We start from the raw sequence: 16,527 nt of genomic DNA on the forward strand, positions 1-16,527 counted from the left end.
TCTATGTTCGGAACTTCATATTTTCTGATTCAACACTTTTAGAAGACTTGCAACTGTTCAAAGGCAAATGTTTTGGCATCAGCAGTACAGGCTGTGCTATGGTTAGATGGGAGCTTAGGCTAAAGAAAACCTAATTTATCATCCGAGCCATTTTTGAATATTCACGTCACCATTGTAAGGTATTGACTATAAGACTGCAAATACAAGCAGCCAAAAATAAGTTTACTTTGGAGGGCGTCGGACCTCAGCCATTCAGATTGAGTTTGAACTGCTTCTCATTTTTGTCTGATGGTGCCAGTTGACGAAGCTCTGGCATCTGATAAGGATACTTCCTTAACGCATTCTTTTCATTGGGTTTCCAAACACACCAAACTACGAGGGTACCTCAGGACAAGCCCCAAAAGAACGTGCAGGGATTATGTACCCTATATCTGCACGGGCAACACTTAGGATCACTCATGAGGAGCTGGCAGCATTTAGATGTATAGGCTATATTACTCAATAACATGCTTAGGAAACTATAAGCTCAATGTCAGAAGTTTCCCTGATGACCTCAAACGCAAACGCATGAATTAACTTCACCTTCCCGGGCGAATACATTGCCTGCAGTGATTTGACTGAAATGAAATCGATTTTGAGGTATGTTTGACTGAGCCTTGTACTAACTTTACTGTCACGCTCCAATTGAAAACAAAGGCCGCCTGGTATGGACACAGTAAATTAGGAGTAATCCTGTTTAGCCAGGGCTATGCTGGCTCATACGATGCTCCCGACGACTGGAACTCCTGTGTTGGTCTCATGTTTGTTGTTCTTTTCATTCTGACTGAAAACCTGCAGCCAAGCACAATAGCCTGTGTAGCAGTTGCTCTTCTGTTGTGTAGTGCTGCAGACTTCACACCTAGTACACTTTCTATTTCCTTCTACTATCCATCTTATCTCATTTTGCGATTCACTTTGTACAACCCGTTCTCCTCCTCTTCAAGCACTCCACTTCCCTCTGCCCTTGCAAGTGAGCTCAGGGTTCAGGTCTAAAACTCATTAGTTCCAGCGCCTTATAATCCGTTACAAACAAACAGGCAAACATCCAAGATTAATGGCAGCTCAGTGGCTGAGAAAAAGTCTGCCTGAGATTTAGGGCTACCACACAGCTTCACCCTGGCATGCATTTTCCCAGACAAACACCCCCACATACACACACACACATCTCTGCCTCGGTTCCAGTGTGAGAGGGACTGAGAAACTGACCGTTATTTTACCTCTGTCCCTATCAGTTGTTCAGCTTGTCCATCAGTCTTTTGTCTTTTCTTTCCGCCGTCTCTTCTATCCTTCTAAGTACAGCCACAAATGGAGGTCTGGGGGAGGGGGGGTTGCCATGGCAGTGGATGCCATGGACCTCTCTGGACAGTACCCACAGCCTAGCATTCCGACATCCCAACACTAACCCCTCTTGCCAACTGCAATAACAGTCAGTAACAGACAAAGGCTGACTGGATCTCGCCTTTACCATGTTAACGGTTCAGAAATGACATCATCATTCCACATCCAGTTCACATGAGTCAACAGCAGTCTGTGCGTGTGTGTGTGCGTGTGTGAGTTGGTCTTTGGTGCTTCTTTGTTTGAGAGCCAGTTTGAATTTCCTTTGGAGTCTGAATTTCAAGTTCAGCCAACCTATCCTAAGGCCTTGGTTTACAGTCAGTTCAGGATTTACGTTTGCCACCCTAGGATTAATTTGACAATACAAACCAAGTTTTCAACAAAACATAATGAAAGAAAAGCGCCACCAAATTTCATTTTCACATTTAAAAGAAAATGTGGGTACAGATATCACAGATCATCTAACAGACATGGGGTTGATCTTAAAATTAAATCAGGAAAAAAGTCATTGGAAGAGGAGAGATCCAAATACTAAATACAAATTGATGAAGTCTGGGAACCGTTTTCTCACTTTCACTTGTTTTCTTGAGTTTATTGCCTCTAATCCCTGAATCTGTGGCTAAATGTGCAGCTACATGTTAATCCATATGCAAACCGAGCTGATCCGGTTTCCATATTGAAGTTTTGAAGGCGTAGAGCTGATTGACATGAAGCAGGTGGAGACCAACAGGACCTAAACAGACACACCAATGTTTTAGCACATACAAATCCCCCGGACTCCCAAAACAGAGACTGGGAACTTAATCGGGATATGTAATTATGATCCATTGTGGGTAGCTATGGGGAAACGTATTTGTGGTTATAAAGTTTCAAGGCAAGTTTCACAGGAAATCTAAAATGTAGTAGTTCTGAAGAAAGCACAGAAGAAAAGCAAACTTCAATAACTCACTTTCATATCTCCCTTATGGAATAAGACAACAAAGGCTACATTTACCAAAGCAATATAACTTAAAAAGGATGATATCAATCTTCCAGGTTCCCCAAATGATTAAACGAGGACCTGAACCATCGGAGCATGTTGCAGCTGCTGTAGACTATACATTACAGTGGGTCCTTTATAAATCCCATTATGACTAAAACAGATTTCCTGTGGCTGGTTCTCATCGCTCTCTTACCACAACAGCTCATAAAGGTACCTCAATCCTAAGTAGACATTAACCAGGTTCCTTTATTGCAAAAGTTTTGATGGAAAACATGAGGCTGTCATGTTTGTGGCATTGACGCCTTCTAGCTGTCTTGTTGGGGCTGAGTGGGAACACAGGCCTGCAGGGTACATAAGCACATCAGGCTCGGGAATAATGAGATTTTCCATAGCTCAGTTTCATCAGCCCTCCACTCAGGGCCACATGGCGATTCCTTCTCCAAATCACATAGTGCTGACAGGGTTGGAGTGCTCTCATAATGTAATGGACTAATATACACCACTTATGTAAACCTTGTTAGAGCTGCTGTTGCTGGCTTTTGTCTCTGCAAGGACACATTTTTACTTTGCTGTTTTGACCAAGTTGCTGTAAATGTACATATTCAGTGCTTTGCAGCTTGACCTGCTCATTACCCACAGCAGGGCTCTATGCTTCACTGATTTTTTTACATGCTGAGGTGACCCTGTCGGTACAACAATGAAAAGAAGATTGTGAATTAGAAAGCCAGAGCACAGTACATCATTAAATAACATTATCCAAAAAGGCAAGGTTCCTGAGGATGATCTTAGAAAGCTTCGGAAAAGGTTACCAAAAACATTCAGAACTTAAAAGAACTATTTTGGAGATTTCAATTTTGTTTCTTTTTTTTCAACCTTTTCCACGTCTTCCAGAACATGCAGAACCACTCAACATAAGAGATTCATTGGATCCATTTCAGCGGCAATGCTGACCTGGTGAAGTAGATAAGCTGGAAGCCAGATGTGACTAATCCACTTCAAATGAAGTTTCTCTGCTGATGCCATTACATTCATTGTTCCTACTTTGAGTGAACATTTTTTCAGCCATGGCAGACCTGGTACATATTAACGTCTTATTCACCAATTAATGGGTTGGTCGTGAAGTCAGGTACCAGGAGAAACTAAGAGCAATTGTCCGGTTTTTGTTTTGTTTTTCTCAATTTTTGGATGAATATTTGATATGAGTGAGTTCCTCTTGATGATGGTTGAACCATTTCTGACCAAAAAGGATAGCATTTTTATAGCAGTTGTACCGTCTTCAACATTACTGCAAGCACTTTATACAGATGCAGGGGCTACCATAATCAACTTCCAAACACCTTTAGTCATACCATCGGGAGTAATTTGTTTGTAGATACATCAAGGATAATTCAAAATGTTGTCTGCAGGGGCTGGAATTGAACCTCCAACTTTCCGTGGGTAGACAACCACAAAAAACTAATTAAATTTGTTTTGAAACACCATGATTGTCCTTGCTTTTCTAAGCCATCCATACTGGAACACCAACATGAAAAATAAATGAAGGTAAAAAGAAATTTCAAATTGCCAGCATTTCTTTGAAGAAGGTAAAAACACAGATGTGTGAAAGGGCTAGGCCGGTGTGCTCCTCCAGACATGGGTAATGATCCTAACCATAGCCTGCAGGCCTCCAAGAAAAGATGACCTGTGGTGCTCAGATGGCAGTAAGCGATGAAAGTGTGAGGAAGCTGTTCTCTGCTTGTGTTTAGTATGCACGGCCACGCTCCTGGCTGTGGCATGGCAGCAGAGTGTTGATTCAGATCAAAGCCCGCTGCTGAGCTCAATTCAGTCACTCATTCACAACTGCAGAGCTTGCATCCTAATAGCCTTCGTGCCATGATCTCTGCCGAGGGATGAACACTTCTTTAGCTCCGGATCAGTGTAGTTGGCCTTAGGTGAAGTGAAGCTCATATTTCACACCCTCTCCACCCACTCTGTATTTGCTCTTTTTGTTTTGACAGTCACTTTGAGTTGCTCTTACCGATTCACTGCTGCTTTACTGCCTGTCTGCAAGCTCAAGCTAACTTCATCTTCTTTTTTTCTTAAAATACCAGAGCCAGTTCTGACATGAAAGTCAAGGGGGAGTGACTGTTTGAAAAATGAAAGAGAAGGGCACCATGCCTCCGTCAGTGATTGTAGTTTATACAAGAAACAAGATGTCAGCTCTTTCTATAGTGGGCCAATCACAACACTGAACAGGTGAGCTTGAACAGGTATGAGAGAGGTTCATAGGGACTGTTTTCTTTGACCCATACCTAAAGCGGTGCACATATTCTCATCTGCTGACACCAATTCAAATTACATGTATTTGATACCTAACCAAACCCAAGAACTGTTCTGATGATCGTAAGAATAGTTTTGTAATTGTAAAGACAGATTAGAGACACCAAGCACATGGTCCCGGATTTGAACCTGGCTCCTCTCCACATCCCTCAAGCTCCAGTACATGTGTTCTACCAACTGAGCTATACAGCGGCCCATGGTTCAGTTTTTTGATAAAGCTTACAGTTAAGGCTAGCTGGCGTTAAATCTGCCCCCTATATGCTGCTTACTGTTTGAGGACTTTCACTTTTCATTTGGTATGCACTCATGTCCCATAAATTCATGTAACTAACTCAGCAAAAACTCTGTGGCTGTTTTTGTGTCTCTCAGCTGGCAGGTTGCCACTATTAAAGGTTACGTCTGAATCATGAATTGTGGTTTTGCCTGTTGCTCGGGTCTTTTCAGGCGCCCACTTTGTTATTTTTTGGCGGTACCTGGAAAATGTTTGGCATCCTCTTGGATCTACTTCCTAGGAATGAACGGGGGCCTGCCTCCAGCTTTAGATGTCTTTATACATCATGTTGAGGATTAGTTGCTGTGGTCCAGAGGACTACGGACAAACCAGGTCAAACGGTTTGCATTCACCTCTGCTATCACAACGTAGAACATTTAGCTCCTAAGTGGGACAAAAGTAAAGCTGTATGTCTGGAGGCTTGACTACCCAACAGCTACTCTGACAGGTGATGGACAGGTGTTACTACTTGTACGCTGACACGTCACATAGCTTTACACACACACACAAACACACACACACAAGGCTAAATTCAGTTTGCATGTCCAGTCAGCCTCTCAGGGTTAAATATTCTCCGCACATTCCTCAGAAGACCGAGCCCAACAATCAGTGCCCTCCGCCTGGCTCATGCCACTCACACACAGCCTGCAGTGCAAGATAAACAGAAGGCCACTGCCGTTTAACCCACAGTTAATGAGTTCACTGTTTAACTCTGCTGCTTTGCTTCCATTACAATCTCTTTGTCCACATATCGGCAACTTTCAGAACAGTCTAAAAGTGAATTTGAGATGACATGATACACATAACAACGTATTCTAACAATGTTTCTCTCAAGCATTACTATTTTGTCTACCTTGAGGGTTATATTTGTGGCCTGCAAAGAGATACAATTAGTCCACACAGATAAAGCTAGATTAGAGTTGAACAATAAATGGATTCTTACCCAAATCAGAAGAATAGAAAGAGTGCCATTTTCTATTGGTTGACATATTTTTATAGTTGGAACCTTCCATGGCCTAACAAGTTGTTAGTCCCCTTAACATGCAGCTAGCTAATTTTGTAAATTAATCTGTGAACACACAGATAACACACAGGCTACGTAGTCAAGTAGCGACGTGTTTTCATAATTTATGTGTTAGGTCGCATGGCTTTGGACAATGCATTAGCCAGTCAGTCTTTAAAGCTAAAATCTGAAAACTAAGATGTGGTTTTAAATGCAATGAGACAAAATGTGAAAAGACACATGTCATTTTGGCTGGTGTGAACTACCAGCAGTACATTGGAAAAGTTAGCTCCTATCAATAAGTACAATGCAACTCCTTAGATTTTTGCATTCCTTGACTTTGAGTAATCTATCACTGTCTGGTTTGAAAATAAGACTCTGACAACGAGTAGCTGCAGAGAATATAAAAATGTCATTATACTGTGTACACAACCAAATAACTGGATTTTGAATTAAGAAAATGAATGCGAGTTAGTGAACAACGCTGCTCTTGGATTAACCTTAAAATCTTATGTCATACTGCCTTGCATCACGAAGTAGGAAGCCTCAAACCACGCTGCTGTCACTTACAAGAAAAAAAAAATCACTTTCTCCAATCCTCTTGGCCTCTGTCCACTCTCTGCATAATTCATGGCCATGGTACTAATACATTCATGTTTGGTGGCTTCATGAAGCATTTTAAAGAGAGAGGCCGGACCGGGCTGACGGTCTGTCTGTCAGCTGCGCTTCCCTGCTCTGCTGGGAGCCTCTCAGTTGCTAAGTGGCTGTTTCAACATCCACGACAAGCCGTAGAGCTGGGACGCACGGCAGCACCGTGTCAATATTCATGCAGGGCTGCTGAGTGAGCTGACATTTACAATGTGACGAAACATAAAAGCAATGGGAAGTGATGCTCACACTCCTGGGCTGCACACGCACTGGTACACAACGGAGTAAACACATGGTGGCCTTGCATCATTTCTAACCCCCTCACGCCATTCAAAAACAGTATTTCATTCAATTTCTCGCAGGTAATTGCAGTAACAGATGCATTATTTGTTGACACTTTTATCCAAAGAGGCTTACAGTACACACACGTCAATACTGCACACATGCCTGGGACTCTATTATATGTTTGCAGGGGCGGGAAATATAATGTTCTGATAAGTAGACTCCTATTTAACCCCTGCACAAAAAATAACTGGCTCCTGTATGAGGAACGAATGAAGAAAAAATACACTGACACTGGACATTACATATAATTTAGCTGACGTTTTCATCCAAATCAACTTACAAAGCACATCTACATTTTGAGGTAGTGGTCATTTACCAATCGAAAGGCTTTGAGTTTGATCCCAGCCCCCGCAGTCAATATGTCGATGTTTGCCCAGACAGATGAAACTACGGTCATACATGCAGCCTCTGTCTCTGTATGATTGGTTGTATATGTAAAAGTGGTCGAAAAGGCAGAAAAGGCGCAATTAAGATGCAGTCCATTTCACATTTTCAGTTTAGTATCTTGCCCAAGGACACTTCGAGTTCATCAAGTTGACAGCAGGTATCAGAGATCAAACTACTGACCCCATGGTAGGTGTTTTTTTCCTGAAACAGAGCACAGATACTTTACACACACAGCAAAAACCTCACTGTGTGCATGTCAGAGGTCAGAGATTGAAGCTCCTGCTAATCCCACAGCCAGACCTCTGTTGGCACACTGTGAGCCTCCAGAATGGATGGGAAACAGCGTCAGGGGGCCCACCACTGGCTGTTTGCTACAATTTGGGGGCATTTTTTCATGTTTTTAAATATCTCGTTTATATGCTCAGCCCAACTCCCTACAGCAGCCCTAATCTGTCACCATCAGCGTGGTGGCAGCGGGAGTTTCTTTGGTTAGTCATCTTCTTTCATCTGGCTGGCCGGCCCTCCTCCTGTTAGACCTGATCCTCCCTGGTTTTCTGTCCCTCTGCCTCTCCTGGCAGTTCTGCTGGACAGCGAGGAATCACACCAGGGCGAGAGAGCATCTCGTTCACAATGACACGGAGGGGGGAGAATCGACAGGATGGAAGAAGTGTGTGGGAGACTGCCAGAGGGAGTGAAGGAGGGAGATAAGAGTTGAGGCAGACATAGATAGAGAGGACATATGCACGGGCCTCCCTGCCTATCTGAAACTAAAGTGTTTATTTTGACTGCCTAAAAAGCTTAGGGGAAAGAAACAACAACTCTAAGCAGAAGTAGCACCAGAGGGTAAGGTAAAACAGAAGCATAAACATTAATATTACACGGATTAGTGAAATACTGAATTCTGATTGGTCAATTTCAATATTCAGCAGTCTGCTTTTCCCTGATACTACACCATTCATGAGGATGCCCTGGTCAAGGGACTCTGGGATTGGAACATTATCCAGCCCAGCTCAACTGATTTTTTTTTAGCCCCTGCCTCAAAGTGATGCCTTAGACCAAATGTATTTGCATGATTGCACATTATGCTCTATCCGCATAAAGCAATATTGTTCTCAGAGCTTGTATTACCAACATTCTACTCAAGCATTCACATATGTGTATAATTTAGTGGTGGAGATCTGGCCCATTTAGCCAGAGATCCAGGCCAGTCTCCTGATCCCCTGAATAAGGGGAGACTAAAAATGCATTTGACCTTAGCAATATTTGATGAATGTGTTCTGATCTGCCAGTTAGATAGTTTCAGTGTCAGTACAACTGTTGGAGATCAGAGCACAGGAGAAATAAGTGTATCCTGTGGTGGTAAATGTACAGTGTAGCTTTGAGTTTGCCCTGTGCCTTGCAGTTCTCCTGCTGAAGCAGAACTGTTGCAAGAGAGAACCACAAAATGGAAAAACAATTCGACATAACAAAATAAGCAAGTAGCCTGGCGACAGCAGCAGAATCCAAACACTAGAGAGGGGGTTTGTGGAAGAACAGTTTACAAAGCAATCAATTACACGTTGGGAAAACTTAGTTGATGACACCAGGAGGTAGCTATGCCATGTACTCTATAGTTCTGTACAGTACTTTCATAAATGCAATTTGAAACCAAAACTAACCGAATCCAATGTATTTAATGTTCTTTCAGGTTTGAAAAAAGTGTGAAACATTCCTCAGTAAAGGAAAACTAGTGATGAATGTTGATGGGAATTTCTGTATTAGCCAACTGGTGGTTCTACAACCGTCAGTCACATTATTTGACGCAGATGAGCCCAAACATGATGCTGCCATGGTGCAACATGAAGGCCGAGCTTATACAAAAGTGTACATTCTCTATAGGTCCAATTGCTCAAAGATCCCTGGAAGTTTTAAGTATTTTTGAAATCCATAGTCAGGCCATTTTGGTTTCAGGCGCCACTGACCAGTTTTCCTCTGAATGAACGGAGCCTTGCCACTAACACTGTATCCAGTTCTCTTTATACATCCATGCATCTAACCAACCTCCTAACTTAAACAACCAAACTCTTCCAATTTGCTTCTGAAAGTCACTATTTACACAAAATGTCCTTGTGAGAATAACATAAGCTTTAACAGTAACCATGCAGCGGAACTGTTGGCCAACAAGCCACACTATATATACACGGCCCAAGCATCGAATCAGAATTTCAAAGGGCATTTGTAGTGACACACTCTAAATTGAGTCTTAAACTCATCACAGGCCATCAGTATCACCCTTCCTCTCCAGTCTCAGTGCACTTACCCTCAGAGAGCCCGCAGCTTTAGCCATCATATTAGCTTGATGTGACAGTCTAAATCTCCAAATCCAATCTCCAAATTAAAGTTCCCTCCAGAGATGGTAGCCTAGGCCAGTTGTTACTCAGCTGGGACTGTGAAGCATCGTGCAGCCAATAAAAGATTCCAAATAGACTTCCATTTCTATTATCTACATATGTTCTTCACTTTGCTGTGTGGACAAATGTTATTCCACAAGAAGCTCGGCTGAGAAATTGCCAATTTATCCAATTCACCAAGTCCCACTCTCGCTCTTTCTTCTTCTCTTCCTCCTGAATGTGCACCCCAAGCCTCCCACCTGCCCCACCATCCAAACACACACACACACACACACACACACACACACACACACACACACACACACACACACACACACACACACACACACACACACACACACACACACACACACACACACACACACACACACACACACACACACACACACACACACACACACACACACACACACACACACACACACACACACACACACACACACACGGTTGTTAGCTAAAGCCTACATTTATGCTCAATAAATCCAATAAAAGCCATGTCAAAATGTCATATCAGAGTCACAATCAGGATCCTTAAGTGGTTTAATTATTCCAGAGAACATTCAGTTTCGTGCTAATTTAACAATGACATGTAATTACAAATTTGAATAAAACTATTGATAAAAAAGAATATGTAAAAGTCAGAATGTGCAATAAAAGAGAATAAAAAAATATTGATACAAATGTAAAAAGTAAAATATCCAATGAAAAATAAAATAAAATAGAATTCAAAAATGTGTATAAAAATAGGATTCAAATTGGAAATGACATGACATGTAGCAGTGGTGTAAACTGGTGTAAACATCTCTGAAATATACATATATATGCGGTACAGTGTGCCATGGCTTATCACTCTGTCATCCGACTTCTACCGTGCCATCGACGGACTGAGACAATTAGCAGCAGCATGCTGGGAAACACACTGACAAAGTACACTGTGATGTGATAAGATCGCATCTGTGTGTGCTGATTTATCGTGTTCAAACTAGCAGCAGGGGAAAATCAGCCGAAATACCCGACATCATCGGGGAACATCTGAACAGAATCAGGGCTGTTTCAGTCCTTTGTCATCTGAATTGCACTGATGCTTCAACACAGCTGTTGACTAGAATCTGTTAGTCTCGTGGTGTTAGTAACTGATGGTGAACACATACATAAAAACAAAGCTTAAGGGGTAACAGTGTTACAGGCACACACCCTAAATCACTCAGGTTTTTGGGGGCAGGCCCATTGGGAACCAGTAGACTGGTAGCTGGAGTGGTGCCAGTTCACCTCCTTGGCACTGCCAAGGTGTCCTTGAGCTCTCTCCATTATTGCATGTGTTTTTGCGTGTATGTCAACTGAGACATACCAGCCGGTGGTGGAAGAAGTAAAAATAATAACACCACAGTTTAGAAATATGTTACAGGAAAAATATGGCATTCACAATTTCACATCAAAATGTAATTAAAGTAACACAAGGTATAGTGCTCATTAGGAAGAATGGCCTTTTTGGGGAATTATCTATATTGTATTAGAGGTTTATCATTATTGATACATTAATGAGAACATCAATTTAGTGGTTAAAGGTGCAATTAACTTAAATAACATGTTATACTGCCAAGTATTTGAATCCAGAGTACATCATAATTCATCAGACAATGTCATTTTTGTATTACTGATATGAACCTGCAAAGTTCAAACTTATCTTTTCAAATAAACGTAGAGCAGTTAAAAGTTATCTTTTTCCAAATGATAGTGAAGTACTGTAGAAGTGTGAAGTACCATCAAATCTAAATACTCAAGTTAAGTACATAACTTAAATGTTAAGTAAATGTACCTAGTTACTTTCCACCAATGATGTCAATTAAGTAAATACTGATATTCCATCTGGGATTAATAATGCAGGTTTTCGTTAATTGTAGTCCATCTCAGTGCACACTAAACCTAGTCATGAATGGGTGTGTGTGTCACTCTGTAGTAGTATAACATGAAGTATTCTCTAAATGGGCTTGGTGTCTAGGTTAAAGCAACTAGATTGGAACATTCTGTAGTCATTAAAATAACATATCAAGACTGCTGTGTTTTTGTGTTCACATTACTTCCACATGCCCATATTATTGGCACCAATTGGATAAATAAAGTAAGTTTAAAGCTAGGCTCAATTGAAACAACTTTTTTGATGTATATAATTGTCTCTGATCTTCTTGTTAGCCTACAGTTCTTTGCACCATTGAGTAAACAACATCTAAACTGCAGTTGCTTTTGGGACTGACATTTTAAAAGTTAAAGTAAGTGTGTTTAAGATGTTGTCCAATCGTCGCCGTACACTATCTTTGTGTGTATTGCTCCAGCTGAATTTGAGTGCCGGACAAAATTGTTTTAGTCCCACAGTTGGTTTTGTTTCTGTCGGATAACTAGATGATAAACAAGGACAATAGTGTCGTGTAGAGACGTATCCAGCAGCTACAGTGGAGATTACTGGCAGACAAATGTGAGAGAGAAAGACTGAAAAAGAAGAAGACAGGAACTCTTCCTACAGTGTTGTTCAACTGACACTCAAGAGCCCATGGTTACCATCAGGCTGCATGTGTGTGTGTGTGTGTGTGTGTGTGTGTGTGTGTGTGTGTGTGTGTGTGTGTGTGTGTGTGTGTGTGTGTGTGTGTGTGTGTGTGTGTGTGTGTGTGTGTGTGTGTGTGTGTGTGTGTTAAAAAGAGCGAGAGGGGGTGAGAGAGGTGCAGTGAAATGTTAATGAGGGCAGTGGGATGTGAACAAACAGCTTCCAGCCTGATGAATCCATTCAGACAAAGACGGAGACAGAGACACAGAGAGAGGGCTGCTTCAGGGGGAACTTCAGGGGTCAAACACACCAATTTGAATATAAATGGACACGGATGACCCAGCAGCTCAGTGCTGTGTGTGTGTGTGTGTGTGTGTGTGTGTGTGTGTGTGTGTGTGTGTGTGTGTGTGTGTGTGTGTGTGTGTGTGTGTGTGTGTGTGTGTGTGTGTGTGTGTGTGTGTGTGTGTGTGCAGCAGTAATTTTAGCACGCCTTATATGTGCTCATCTGGTGATTGCAACCCAACAAATAAGGAGTAGCTACATGGTGTTAAACTTCAAGAGAAAATCAAGAGCTGGGGACACAGTCGGCTAATAAAACGTTCGAAAGAGTTCCTGATGATTCAGTTCATCATCCACTTACTGCGTCACCAACAGCTGGTGAAGTGTGTTTTTCTATCAGGTTCCTTCAGTATCAGTCATTACTGTTTTATACCAGGAATGAGAAACACCTGTCTCTTTGAGGATATCTTGTATTTGCAGTGGCATACAAACAATCATTGTCTCTGCTGGCAAATATTCAGTACCGTCTCAGCAATGACTAGTCAAATTGGAAATACAGTGATTTAATAAGATGATTGAAGCATCAGTCAATCCTAAAATTAAATACAGAGTTCAATCCCAAAACAACTGTATGTTAAACGGTCTTGGAAATATTGTCTTCTGGGTTTGCATTGCTATGGTAAATGTCTATGTCCTTGTTTCTGTGTCTTAATATTAGCTCTGACACAAAACTAATATCCTCTCCTTATCTTTCCCATCATAGTCTAAAGGGAGAGCCTGTTGCCTTGTGGTCACAACTGTCTTCCACATTTATGACCCAAATCTTTTTTCCAAATATATCTTAGAGGAAACAAACCTGCTCCCTGGATTATGTCATAGGGTGGATGATTGGGTGTACAGGCACAGGACTTTGACACCAGGTATCAAGGTTACATTCCTCCAATTTCTACCATCTGTTTTTTGATTTACTAACATTGTCAACTACATGAGGTCACATTGAGAATGTCAGAGATGTTAGGGTGTTGTGGTTGGATGTGTTTCAGAGGGTAAATGGGCATCTTCCATTTAGTGGGTCGGTGGTTGGATCCCCAGCCCCTGCAGTCAGTGTGACAAAATGACTTTGGGCAAGATACTTCACCCCAGATTGATCCCGTAGGCATGTAGCCATCTAAGGTACTGAAGTTTGTGTAAGTCACTTCAGATAAAGTGTCAGCTAAATGACCTAATGCAATGCTGTAGAATGATCCGGCCGTGTTGGAAGACCAAAATATTTATCGTTGTTCCAAACAGAGAAGCTCAAGGATTGGGTGAGAAAGCCATCAATCACAGAAAGGGGCGAGTATTTGTTTACATGTAGTGATAACAGAGCATATTTTAATCTCTGCCATTTGCTGAACAAGACTTAGGCTGCACTTGTGTGTGAAAACTAAAAGATAAAGTATTATGTGGTTTAAGCATTGAAGCAGTTACCATCTGTTCTTGTGCTTCAGGTTATTAATCTATTTTTCTTTATTTGACACCGTCATCTTTCTCAGTAATTTGAGTTGGCTAAAGATTTCAATAAAAACATGCATGATATAAGATTCGCAATGATCACTTTGATTACAATGACATTACATTTCATTCAGCTGACGCTTTTGTCCATAGCGATTTGCAATAAATGCATTCAACCATGAAGATACTGACTCAAAAAGCAAGAACCCTGCAAGTATTAGCTTTCAATAAAGTCAAACCAATGTAAGGGTGGTCATTGGCTTCAAATAAGCCAAACATTTCTAATTGACCAAGGTGAAGACAAACAGTTGGTTTTCAGTCTGTGACGGACGTTGAATTGACTCTCTGATGTACGTATATCAAATTGGAGCTGCTCCACCATTTGGTAGCTGGGTCCGACTGGCCGTGAAGGAGTATCGAGCCCATTCGCTGATGCAGAGCAAAGGACACGTGCTGGATTGGCCAGTATCAGTGTCTTGAAGTGGAGACCTTCAGTTTAAATGTGCTAAGTTTACTAAAAAAGATAATTTGCTAATGCCAAGTAGATGTGCATGAAAAACATTTGTAGAGGTGGATTGAAAAGGCAAGGTGAAGTTAGAGGTTGAGGTTTTTTGGTTCCCCACTTGTGGTATGTTAAGTCCTGATTACAACAATAAAGCATTGTGTGCGTGTCCTCTGTTTGAGGTAGCTGGATATGCTGTTCGGCTTTGAGAACATTTGCTTTGCATTAAAAGAAGCTTTATCAATGCTGCTGAAAAAAGGAATTTTAATAAAGATAAGAATTGTAAGTAAGTTTAAAGCTAGGCTCACTATCCTTTACATCCTGTCAGGGTTTAGCTGCTGTTTAGAATTCACCCCTTTGAGCTCCTCTTTCTCTGCATTTATAGATAACAAAGACTGTTTTTCTTCACAGGTTTTGATACCTCTGTGCTCACTTGTCAGGCCTTTCATGAATGCAGCCACACACACACACACATACACACACACACGACTCTCTCTCCCGCTTTAAAAACACAGAGATGATATGTCCGCATCTTTTCAAATACTCTCTGTGTGAAATATTACTATCTGAAGGTGCAGTGAGACTTAAATGTCAACAGCTCAGAGAAACTGTCTGTCTCCGTGGCCTGTCATTGTCCCCACGCTGTTTTCATTTCCATTTGATTGACTGTACACCAGCCCTTATCTATTCCCCAAAGACATTCAACATCACCAAACCACTAAACGAAATGGATGAATATAAATAGAAAACCCCTCTTTCCTGCTGGTCAGAGGTCAGGGACAGATACAGAGCACAGGCCGAGAGCAGCTAAGGTTTCATTGTTCTCTTAAGGACACTTTAGCAGAGTGGGAACTTGAACCTTGGGTCCTCTTCTTGGAGTAGGTTGTCTGTAAATTGGCTGATTGTGTTATTATCATGAAGAGTGGTTTGGCCTTCTGTTAGAGCTGAATGGACCACAAATGTTGAGCAAAAACACTGCAACTGAACTTCTCATGTAAGCAGAGCAATATTATTCTCTGTAGGTATCGAAGTGACAATGATATCATTTGACTCCTACTTTAAAACTAATGTGAATTAATAGACAATATCACAAACATTTTAAAATGTACCTTAACCCTAAAGAGTCGACCGTCATGCCGGCGTGACCAGATCACATGAACATTGCCGGCTGCTTTGTTCCATGCAAATAGACCTGCAGTAAACTCGTAGATACGATGATTTAAAGTATGAAAAATGGAAGCACATATTTTAATATTTCAAAATAAAACTTTTACATTATCAGAGTGACATCCCCTGTGTATTTTTCCAGGTTTTAAAATGTTCAGATGTTTGTGTTACCCATATAAGAAACAAAATCATTTTCAAAATCCATTTTTATGCTTTTTAGTGTGATTTTGGGTCCAAAATGTTCATATAATATGTCAAATTGAAAAAAAATAACTATCAGGTTATATAGGTGAGGTTGTCCCAAAAAAAGATACCAAACATTGACATGCTAAACATTTCTTAATGGGGTTTAGTAAGACAAATTAAATAAAAAGAGTAGCTTGAAAACGGCCAAATTAGCCTCAAGACTCCAAAGGGTTAAAAGGGGCGATCTCCCCCAATTTCTTGTTTGGTTACTATCTTGACCTCAAGACATCTACATGATGGTTGTGAGTCATCAAATGTTGTTGGTGACAGAAAACTTGCCATCAAATTAAGTCATTTCAAAAAGTATCAGTTTGGTACCAATAGTGAAACTGCAGTCAGAGAGATTGTCATCCGTAAATTCAGTTCTCTTCAGACAGTAACTGTCATGAAATTATCCCTGGCTGAGTGAATGTTTTCTCCCTTCCTGCTCTACTCTGGTCCATTACACTTTCTCGTGTTTCCCGTGTTCATCACTTCCATCAATACACTCCCTTAACCAGTGAGGAAATGGACAGTGGGAAACCCAGTCAAGTGTATGGCTCCTGTGTGTGTTTGTGTGTTGGGTCGGGGTACAAAGGTTGAAA

Source organism: Eleginops maclovinus, chromosome 18 (genome assembly GCF_036324505.1).
Source record: "Eleginops maclovinus isolate JMC-PN-2008 ecotype Puerto Natales chromosome 18, JC_Emac_rtc_rv5, whole genome shotgun sequence".
In the NCBI taxonomy this organism is placed as follows: domain Eukaryota; kingdom Metazoa; phylum Chordata; class Actinopteri; order Perciformes; family Eleginopidae; genus Eleginops; species Eleginops maclovinus.